This window comes from Poecilia latipinna, unplaced genomic scaffold (assembly GCF_001443285.1).
Source record: "Poecilia latipinna isolate Pla-1442-1.1 unplaced genomic scaffold, P_latipinna-1.0 Scaffold74, whole genome shotgun sequence".
NCBI classification, from domain to species: domain Eukaryota; kingdom Metazoa; phylum Chordata; class Actinopteri; order Cyprinodontiformes; family Poeciliidae; genus Poecilia; species Poecilia latipinna.
Genome location: NW_015112690.1, coordinates 191,634 through 202,016, shown reverse-complemented (window position 1 = coordinate 202,016; position 10,383 = coordinate 191,634). Strand labels below are relative to the sequence as shown.

The following is a 10,383-nucleotide window of genomic DNA, read 5'->3' as shown; positions in this document are numbered from 1 at the left end:
TTTTACTTTTTCTCCACTGTTTGTTCAATAAGATTATCAATAAATGTCATTAAATTTGAAAATCTGATTAAATGTTGTTGCTTTGTGCAGCTTAGTGATACAGATCACACTTCTTTATACGATTGGTGTTGAATATTACTAATAGGTATGATTTTCAAGATCAATATCTGTGTTTGTAGGACTCTGACGGTCATGCAGTTACAGTAGTACATTTACCTAAAAGAAAACAGAAATAATTCTCATCACTTTCATTTCTGGCACAATATCACCACGTCCATATTCCCCACCAGACTCACAAATATGTAATGTTTTTTTTTTGTTTTATTTTTGTAAGCTGTTAATTTCAGTCCCTGAACAAATTTTATTTAAAAAAGAAAAAAATGTTCTTACAAATCTCCCAGTGGTTTATTTAAATCCAATCAGCTGGAATATGGCTTTGTGTGCCTGACAAACGGACGGCTTTTATAAACTGAGTAAAAACAGGATACGTTCATACAAATGGGGAAACGAGTTTAAATTATTATCCCTGAATTATTCATGATTTCCAGCCCCTCGCTGATCTCTCCCTACCAGCGGGGAAACGTGGAGCTTGAATCAAGCCGTTGTTTCAGCTCTTAGTTTAAAGGTTGAGCGCCTGGCAGCTCACACATCACCGTTCGTCCTCTGAATCTCTGCCTCGCCATTAGGAGTCAAACTTTTCTCAAAACTTTTATCATTTGCAGCTTAATGTGAAACATTGTTTACTTTTGGGTAATTTGCTGTGCAAAGAATGCAAAGCAAACATGTACAATACACAGAGCACAGAGCCTTGAGCCTGTTTGTTGACTTTTTATTTAAATAGAAGTGATCAAAGTGCGGCACAGTCACATGAAGCTAAAGGATGCAGATGGAATATGGATGATGTCCTGGCAGATGGGTCTTAACTCGTGATATAGTGAAGGAAAGACACACAGAAATAAAGAAAAACATGCATCCAGACAGCCAAACTGAAACAAGCTATGATCTCCATCTCTGCGCCTGCTGTTGCTTTTCTCTCCATTTCGTTTAGGGGTCTAAATGCTTTGGTCGAGCAGATTGGGGGCCACAGCTGGTGCTCGCCTGCACCACACATGTAGGGCCATTGGAGACGGACGTTTAAGCCTAATATATGCGGGCACACAGAAAGGAATCAGGAGTCATACTGGGGATAAAGACAGGGAGGGACGCGGCTGAATGAATTTCCTCTGCTTCATTCAGGAATCGTATTTCAGCAAGCAGGCAGTGAAACCGCATGATTGCCTTCTTCTCGAAACGCTCCAGATAGAATGCAATATAGTTTCATATAGTTTCAGCAAAACTGCATTGAAATTCTGACATTTTCTGATTAAATATACATTTGATTTTAGATTTTCCACTGAATTTTTTTCCCACCTTTTTGAGGCCACTTAAGCCTCAACGTCTCAGTTCTGCTAATACACAAGTATTGAACAAGCATCTGGTCTTATAAAGAGTTTCAAGGAACGCTCACATAAGCATAATACGGAGTTTGCCATCATTGTTTTTCTTTTTTGCATAAAAAAGAGAATATGCAAATAAAATGATTTGTGGATGTTTTAAAGCAGAAAACAGTCATATTAATACTCAGTTTGTGCATCATTTGTGCCAAACCAAGCAGGGGAAACCCATGACATTAACTCATTGCATGGCTAAACTTCAACTCCTAAACCAGAACCTTCATCCCTTCAGAAGTAGTAGGGATAATACATCACATCAACATAAGGCATTGTGAAATTACAAACTTGGATTTCAAATTATACCAACTTAAAACTTTCCACATTCTTCTTTGCAAAATAGCTCATGCTCACATTAGATGGAGAGTCAGATTTCTACCCAGATTTAACTCTGGACATTGACTAGGCCGTTCCAACAGTTTAATTCAAACTGTTCCAGTGTAGCTTTAGCTGAATGTTCATGGTTGATGTTCCAGGTCTTTAGAAATTCCAGGTTGTGTGCAAAACAAGGAATTTGACTTTGGTTTCAAGAGCTCACTAACAAACCAGCCACTCCAAAACTCCAGACGTGATCATCTGCTGTGGTGCTACAATAGTCTAAACTATGTGAACTAATGCATGTTGAGGTATATTTGGTGTTTAAACAAGTTCCTGCCAAAGTGGAGGAGTTTACGTACCTCAGGGTTTGTTCAAAAATGATAAAAAAAGGAAGGAAGGATCAATAGGTGGATTGGTGCGGCGTCTGCAACGACGAAGAGAGAACTGGGCCAAAAGGTGAAGATTTCCCTCTATGACAGAAACAAGTGGATGAAATATAGATTCTCCACAGGCTGTTAAGTCATTACAAGCTTGACGTGATACAGGGTGTAATTTTCTTTAATTATGGCTGTCTACAAGGATGTAAATTTACTATTAACATATACACAAAAGCAGAGAAATATCAATATTCCAAGAAAACTCTGTGAATGTTATTAAATTGAATTCATCCGGTTAGCATGAGACCACCGTATTCTCACTGCGTTATGTTTTTCAAGGTGCTCTTGGCGTCCTCATCAGAAATGAAGAAGCAACACCTTCCTAATGAGCAAAGTCCCAGAGAGAGCCGGCCTTCGCAGATGAAACGCCCATGCTAAGTGTTCAGGTGAAATCACAACTTTTACAGAGTGTGTGACCAGCTGGTGTCCTCCTGCTGTGCTGCAACTTCTCCCAAGCCTTCTAGACCTGAATCAGGTGAACACACACATACACACACGCACACACACACACACACACACACACACACACTTTCTGTCCATTGCGGCTAATGAAGTAAAGCACCTTTTCCTTCTTTTATCCAGGCCAGGCCCAGCTGCCTCTCCATCCGGTAAAGGGGCCAGTAAATGTTAATCAGGTAATCAATGCTGTAAAGCTGATGGATGTGGGAGGAAACAACAGGTTAAACCGAACACAGCAGGAAGTTTTAGTGAGGAAAAAGTAGTTTGAAGCCTTTGGATTCACCCAGGATACCAGAAAAGCGCCTCTTCGATGCTTCAACGCGCCTGGTTTAACCTGCTGAGCATTTACCAGAAAACGATAAGATGCTTTTGTCAAGCTGAGGAGGTTGTTCAGCTACGTGAAGCATGTTCATTTGGAAACCACACATGTAAAAGTAGATTGGATCAACCCACACCAGCGGAGCTGACTGCTTCAAAGGCCATTATCAGTAGAAAAAGTCCTGCTTTGGTCAAAGCCAAGAGACACGTAACACAGATGTGTGTTTAAAAGAAGGCGAGGCCCATTAAGTTTTAAATACGGTGAAAAACACTTGGTTATGTTGGCAATAAACCTCCATGACTCAAGAAGAAGGATATACAGTACTTGATGTCAGCATATGTGGGTATTTGGTGTCTGATCTGTACTGTTTAGGTGTTACATTTCATTTAAACTCGGTAGTCAGGATTTCATACTTCTGTGTCTTAACCCAGATAAAGTAATCGTTTAGCTGTGGTCTGTGTTCACTGCCCAGATGTGCTGCTCTTTCTGCCATGTGTAGCTCACAGATGATCTGATCTGGTTTTCCAGTTTGCACCTAAATCACGACTAAGTTGAGCATGAAACTGTTCCCAGATCTGGTTTATAAATCGATTACAGGATGGCTTTGTTGTACAGCTGACCTGTTCAAGGTTCAGCGTTGGCAGATATTTGTGGAATGTGATTCCAAATTATTCATGAAAAATCTCCCTTGTTTGGGAAGCTGAAATGCGAAAGCCAAATCCTTCTTCAGCTTCTATTTGCAGCCAATCCAGGAGCACCTTTCATTTTCCTCGCTTCTGATTGGATTCTGTGGTTCTTGAGCCAAGATGCTTTCCATGGTCCATAATAATGCATATGAAGGTATATTTGGTGTTTGAACCGTTAAAATAGTAATAATCCTTATGTCACACTCTGAGTTTTACACCTTTTCATTTAATCTTCATTGTATCTTATTGTTTTTAGTTCCTTTTTCTATGTTTTGTGCATCTTCCTGTTATGCTTTTGATTTTAGGTTTATATCATCTCCTTTGGGTAACCTGGAGCACATTTATTAAAATTATCAGTCAGTTCAATGTGTCTGTTTCTTCCACCAAGAAAAAAACCTTCTGAGTCTTAAGATGCTTTTTTTTATTGCTTTGATGTTTTAATTAAAAGGTTTAAAGACAAAATCCTGACATTGGACCAAAATTGCTGTTATGAATCTAAAAGACTGACTTAAATGTCGCATTCAATTAAAATTCTCATTGAAGTAAGTCACTAACAAATATCCAGAGATAAAAAAAGATTGGTTTTAAATGACAGTTTTCTCTCTGTTAGACAAATTGACACAACATGCAGTTCACCTGTCAATTTTTTTGGTATTATAAATTGTGAATTATTTTCTGAGGGCCAGAAATCTACACCAGGATGCCGTTAAGTTTCTGGATAAATTGGAGATTACAAAAAAAAATCAAGATCAAAACAGGAAGTGACACAAAAGGACCAGAGTGAACTGGAAGGGACACCTTCAGCTGTACATCAGACTGGCATCTACAACTCAGCACAATAAAAGAGGAATATAAATATATTCGCACCGGTTTAAGTTGTGCTGTCGTTTTTATTATTGCTCTGCATCAGCATCATGGCCTCCTGGATCACCAGAGTCAGGCTCAAACATCTGGGACATCTTCTGACAAAGCTATAAGCTCAAGTGAAAATTGCTTTTGACTGAATGAAAATGTTCCTGAATCCAAGTCAGATTCTGTAAAAATGTTGCTCATCCACCCAACAAATCACTCTGGAGTCCTGATATTCATGTCCTCCTCCTTTATTTTACTCTCTGTGCTCTGCTTTCTGCACCCTGACTGACATCTGAAGACTAAATTCACTACACAAAAACGCTTTCTTAAAAAAAAAAACACATTTTGCTGAATAGCTGCACTGAACATTGATATTTTTGTTATTATCCTTTTTTATAATTACTGAACCATTGTTAGAGTTGAAACACAACCTGGGCCTTTTATATTAAACCTGAGGCTAGACGCCCAGAGCTCATCCTCATAATGTAGAAATGTGATTTGCTTTGCTCATCTCCAAATTTTAACGTTATCTTTGATCTTTCTGTATTTGTGCCTGAGGAAAAAACAAGAGTTCGGCTGTTTGTACCAGAAGAGCACAAGGAAGTCTTTAGGAGTATTTCTGCTCTTCACCACGCAAACTAATAAAAGCTTGAACGTGTAAAGTCATTATACTAGAGATATTTTCCCCCTGCCTATGCTTACTTTGAAGTCAGCTGTAAAAGTTGCTTTAATCTGCTCAGATTTGGGCAAAATATGTTTTTCTTTGATAAGTAGCTATAAAAAGGGGGATATAGATGCCTTTGAAGCTCCACAGACTGATATGTTATATGTAAAAAGGATTTTTTTTACTCTCTTTTTAATCTTTTGTTTTCAGTTTGCAAGAGCTTCAAAAGGAGATTTTTCTTTTACTAATAGACATTCAGATCAGTGAGAGTTCAGAAGACACAGCTGCTCAGAAATGACAGGTTTGACAGACAGAAGAAGAAGAAGAAGATGATGAAGAAGTTTGTAATTTTGAACATTTGACACAATGAACTTAAAATACAGATTCATCAAAACATCTGAGTACTAAGAGACATTGTTATCCTTATACTTTTAAGAAATGTTTTTTTTTTCCTTTATATTTGAAGAAAGAAAAGATAATAATGGCACAAAAAGATCTTTGGGTCAGCAGGGAGTGACTACACAGCACGGTAATTGGGCCAGAAATTGGATCAGCATGAAGTTTATCTGTCATGCATCTTGTATATGAATTCCTAATGAAATATTCAAAAGCAGAGATGTACCATAATACTCTGAGAGCACATTTAATGATTTTTTTTTAAATGTACCAAAACTGCTTTGAGCTACAGAATCTTATCAGTCACAAAATTCAAGCAGAATCTCTGGACAGAAAAATTGATTTCAGAATCGAATTGTGACCCTAAAAATCGGAATCGACTGGGTAGACACCGAAAGATTTGCATCCCTACAAGATAAACAATAAATCATCTTTTATAGAAATTTAAACTACACAACAGGTCTAATTTGACTTTTAATGGCATTTAGACTGTTTAATATGAAAACCCTACATGTATAGTCACAAAATTTGTTTTTACATTTTTATTGTGTACCCAAACTATAATAACATGACACACAACATTAGTTAATGAGAAAAACGATTGTCAGGAGAACTCAGATTTAAGTAACAGCTGAAAGACACTTTCCCTGACTGGAGCTGCCACCAGCACCTATTAGTAGAAAAACTGACACACTAATTTCAGGTGACGGCAGCTTCCTCAGGGGAAGAAGGTGAAAGTGGTTTCTACATATAAGTAACAGAGGGAAAACAATGACTCTTGTGAATTTGGTATATTTATTTTGTGCAAAAAATAAGCAACCACTTCTACAGCGCCGCCTAAAATTATACTAATATGCATTTAAGTGCAATTTCTTTCTGTGAGGCTTCAGTTTTAAACTCTTGGAATTCATACTCTTACATTATTATCGAGAACTTAAAACACTTTGTCCAATATATTTACACATAAAGTATTCAGACCTTTTTACACATTTTATCACAACGTATTTGGGGTATTAAGTAAGAAAACTGTAAAGTGATACACACTTATACGGTTTTCCATCTGATAAGACAAATAAGTATCAGACTTAATGCCCTTCACAGTAATTGACTGCAGTAGATACACAGAGGTTTGAGGTGACCACATGACAAAGTCCTAAAACGTTCAGTGGATTAGACAATTGTTTTTAGAGGCGCCAACATCAAAGTATCTATAAAATTTGATAGAAATTGTTCTCATCACTCGTCCATACATCTGCAGAATGCTGGTTTGAAAACTCGTTTGACAGTTTCATTAGGGGGATGTGCTTGGATTCATTAATAACACCAGCTCAGCATCCAGACACAAGGCAGATGACAGATGCTGAGCAAGACAGACAAAAAGAAAATTAATGATTAATAGATGCGATGTCAAGGCCAAGCATGAGGTAAAGTTGTTTACCGCACTTCATCCTCTTTGGATGTAATTCACCGGCACTCACATAAGGTTCTCTCAGGTTGGGGATGCAGTGCGAAGGAATTTGCATTTTAACCAGTAATTTAATCTTGCATTGAGTCTTAAAATCCGAGCGGAGGACTTTGTTTGATGAAGTGGAAGTGGCCTCGCAGTCTGACAGTCGGCAGCATCCCGCACACAGAGGCACGTTCTTATGACAGGCTCCATTTTTCATAATTCCACCATTTGATTACAAGCGCATCATGATTGATGAAGCACAGGTTGGGTTTAACGCATCACGTCAGGTCTTAAGATGGCATAGCAGGTTGACATGAAGAAGTGTAGGATGGAGAAACTTGGGAACCGGTACTGCTCTGCAAATTGTGCTCGATTTAATGCTTTTTTACACACTGAACATCTGCAGAGGCGTCTTTCATTTCTTTTGTCTCAACGTCACCTTAGTGCAAAACCTAGTTCTTGATTAAAACTCATTCAGTTCAATTCAGTTTATTTATATATCGCACTTTACAAAAGATGGTTTCAGTGTCAGTTGATCCTAATTATCAAACATTGCTTTAAGCTCAGTTTACTATTCAACTTAAATTAAAAAGTTCTATACAAAAGCCTTGCTTATTTTTATGTTTGGAGGTACAGCCAATCAGCAACAAGGAATATTAATTGCACTCCTGGATTGGCTGATTTGCAAAGGCCAACCAATAGCGTGTCAAGTATGTATCTCAACTTCCCAAGCTGCATTTTTCCTAAAAATTATGAAAAAAAGACATGAATAGACAGGAAAAATGGAAGATAAACAGCCTTTAGGCTAATTCTGGCAATTCCAAAAATGTTAATTAGTGTGCATTGTACCAAATAAAATAGATTTAAAATAGGCGGTGTCCTTTTATCTGCTGGGGACAACATATGAAAATCAACATGTTGAATAAATCTGGTAGACTTACTGAGTGTTATCATGGTTTTTAATATGCACTTTTCACTTTTAAAATAAATATCTTTCGAGTCTGAAGTCAGTTATTCTTTTCACTTCCCCATCAACTGGTGGCAAACTTGGGTGCAATTCACGCTCTGCCATCTATTTTTCAGATAAAGCCATAGTTAGCTCTTCCTTTGTAAAATGACCCTTACTCAAATTATTTTGGCAGATTCTTAATGGCCTTCCAGAATCTGTTTTCAAAGACATGCCTCTCCAGCGTGAGTGGGTTTTCTATTTCTTTTCTCTTTTTCCAAGAAGAACCAAGGTTGTAGAGTCAAAAACCTGCTCTAACCATGTCTGAGGGGGAGAAAAGGATGCTGAAAGCTCGGGTTTTTAAATAATTTTTAACCTCATCCAACAGCGCAGAGAGTGTTTCTCTCAGCCACGCAGGCGGGAGGAAAAAGGAGAACCGGGAATAAATTACCTTGTATGTGCAGAGACAAAGGGTGAGCTATTTTTTATTTAAAATACGTGCAGTCACAGAGTCTGACTTCTTCCACAGTTATTTCCTGGTGTTGTGGCCACTTGGCACAAAGACACAAAGAAAAGCTGGCCTTGCCGTCTAAAAATGGGCCTTGCCGTCACCAATAATGGGTCGAAAAGCAGTTATTTGATGCAGGTGCATTTGAGAATGTCATCATGAGTCAGAGCTTTGGACTTGGATCAAGCTGAAATTATACCTCACAGCCAAAATTATGGTTACTTCTGACACTTTATTACCTCCTGTGCCAAGTTGTAGGCAGAAGACAAGAACGTGAATCCAGTTTTGGTTTTATGCAATAGAGATAAACCCATTTTACAAGAGTTGGTGTGTATTTGTAATCTCTACACTTTACCACTGAATGAAATCCAGTTGCTTTTGGAAGTCACCAAATTAGTAACATTTAATTCGATCTTAGAAAGAATTAGCTGTTGTGTGAAGGGATTAGAGGTTTGTAATCAAGAAGGAGCTCACAGACATGTTTAGGGTTATAAATCAAACCACAAGGTTAACAATTCAATCCATCATCTGAAAATGGAAGGAGGAGAGTGCTCTGGTCAGATGCGACCAAGATTTGACTTTCAGGCATTTAGCTGTTTGTTACACTTTAGCTTTTCTTGCAGACTTATCACCTTTCTCTTGCTCCATCACAGAAAACACTAAAAAACATCGGCACTTGTGAATGACCTCTGATGGGGTAAAGGTCAAGGTATGACTACCTTGTGCCTGAAAAGTTCCCTTTATGTGCAAATTAGTTATTTGAACTGTGGCAAACAGATCCGTTCAAATATACGTGGTATTTTAATGCACCAGGAGAGTAAATTATATTGTTCAAATATAAACACACACCTTTCTTCAGATGAACAGATGTCTCCAGTCAAGAGCAGCTCTTCTTCTTCTTCTCTCAACAAGCTGTTTAAAAGCAGTCAATGTACCCTGAAAGCCACATTTACCTCCTTCAGGTTACAACCTCTTTGGCTGTTAGCGCTTATTCTTTTTTTTCTGTCTGTCAGCTCTTTTTATTCCTGTCTAACATCTTTTTCCCCCCCAGCTTTCAGATATTAATGACACCGGGATAATAGCAGCTTTCATGTCTCGGCCTTTGACCCTTCTGGGCGTACTCAGAGCTGCAAATTTAATCTCCTGTCTCGTCACTTTCCCGTCTCGTAGAATAGAAATGGAAAATATTTCCGACTCTTGCAAAACATTGCGAGTTTATCTTGCAATAATAAGAACTATTGCAGGTTTCGGAGCTAAGTGTTTGCAGCAGTTTCAACTTTTTCCCCACAAAAGTACATGAAGTCTTTGCCCACTCGAGGGTACATCAGTGTCAACAGCATTCAGTCACCCTTGCTGCTCCCGTCAACGTCCCCTTCTCCTCTTATCATGCATGTTTATCTCCAGTCACAAGGTTTCTCACACGCTCTTTTAAAAAATAAATAAATTAAACGGTGGTCCTATAACCTGTTATCTAATGTCAACTGGCATGAAGAATTTCTGTCCTTTATCACCCCATGCAACAAAATATAGTTTATTTCTCAATCTCTCCAGTCACTCATGATTCCGGTTTGTTATCGAGCCGCCTGGCATCCCTGAAGATACAGCAGGAGGGTTTCTGTGGCTTCGGCTGAAGGCTGAGACATCAAAGACTGTCTTGTGGGCACTGCTCGACCTGCTTTTCCATGGGAATAAGAAAGGCCACAGCCTGCCCTTTTAATTCAGCCAAGCCTTCAGACGGTTAGCGTCTTACTGTCACTACATTTCCCTTTTTACCTTCTTCCCTCACCTTCTGCAGATGGAATTAAGCTGAATCGGAGTGTAGAAACGTCCTGAAATAACACAGAGAACCACAACAAAG

At 38.5% G+C, this 10,383-nt stretch overlaps 1 long non-coding RNA gene across 1 annotated transcript; it reads left to right on the top strand.

Moving 5' to 3' along the window:
- Positions 1-2,530: 2,530 nt before the first annotated feature.
- On the top strand, positions 2,531-4,075 carry LOC106935924 (uncharacterized). Its single transcript, XR_001422008.1, has 2 exons — positions 2,531-2,720; positions 2,828-4,075. It is a non-coding gene; the product is annotated as an uncharacterized LOC106935924 (long non-coding RNA).
- The last annotated feature ends 6,308 nt before the right edge of the window (positions 4,076-10,383 follow it).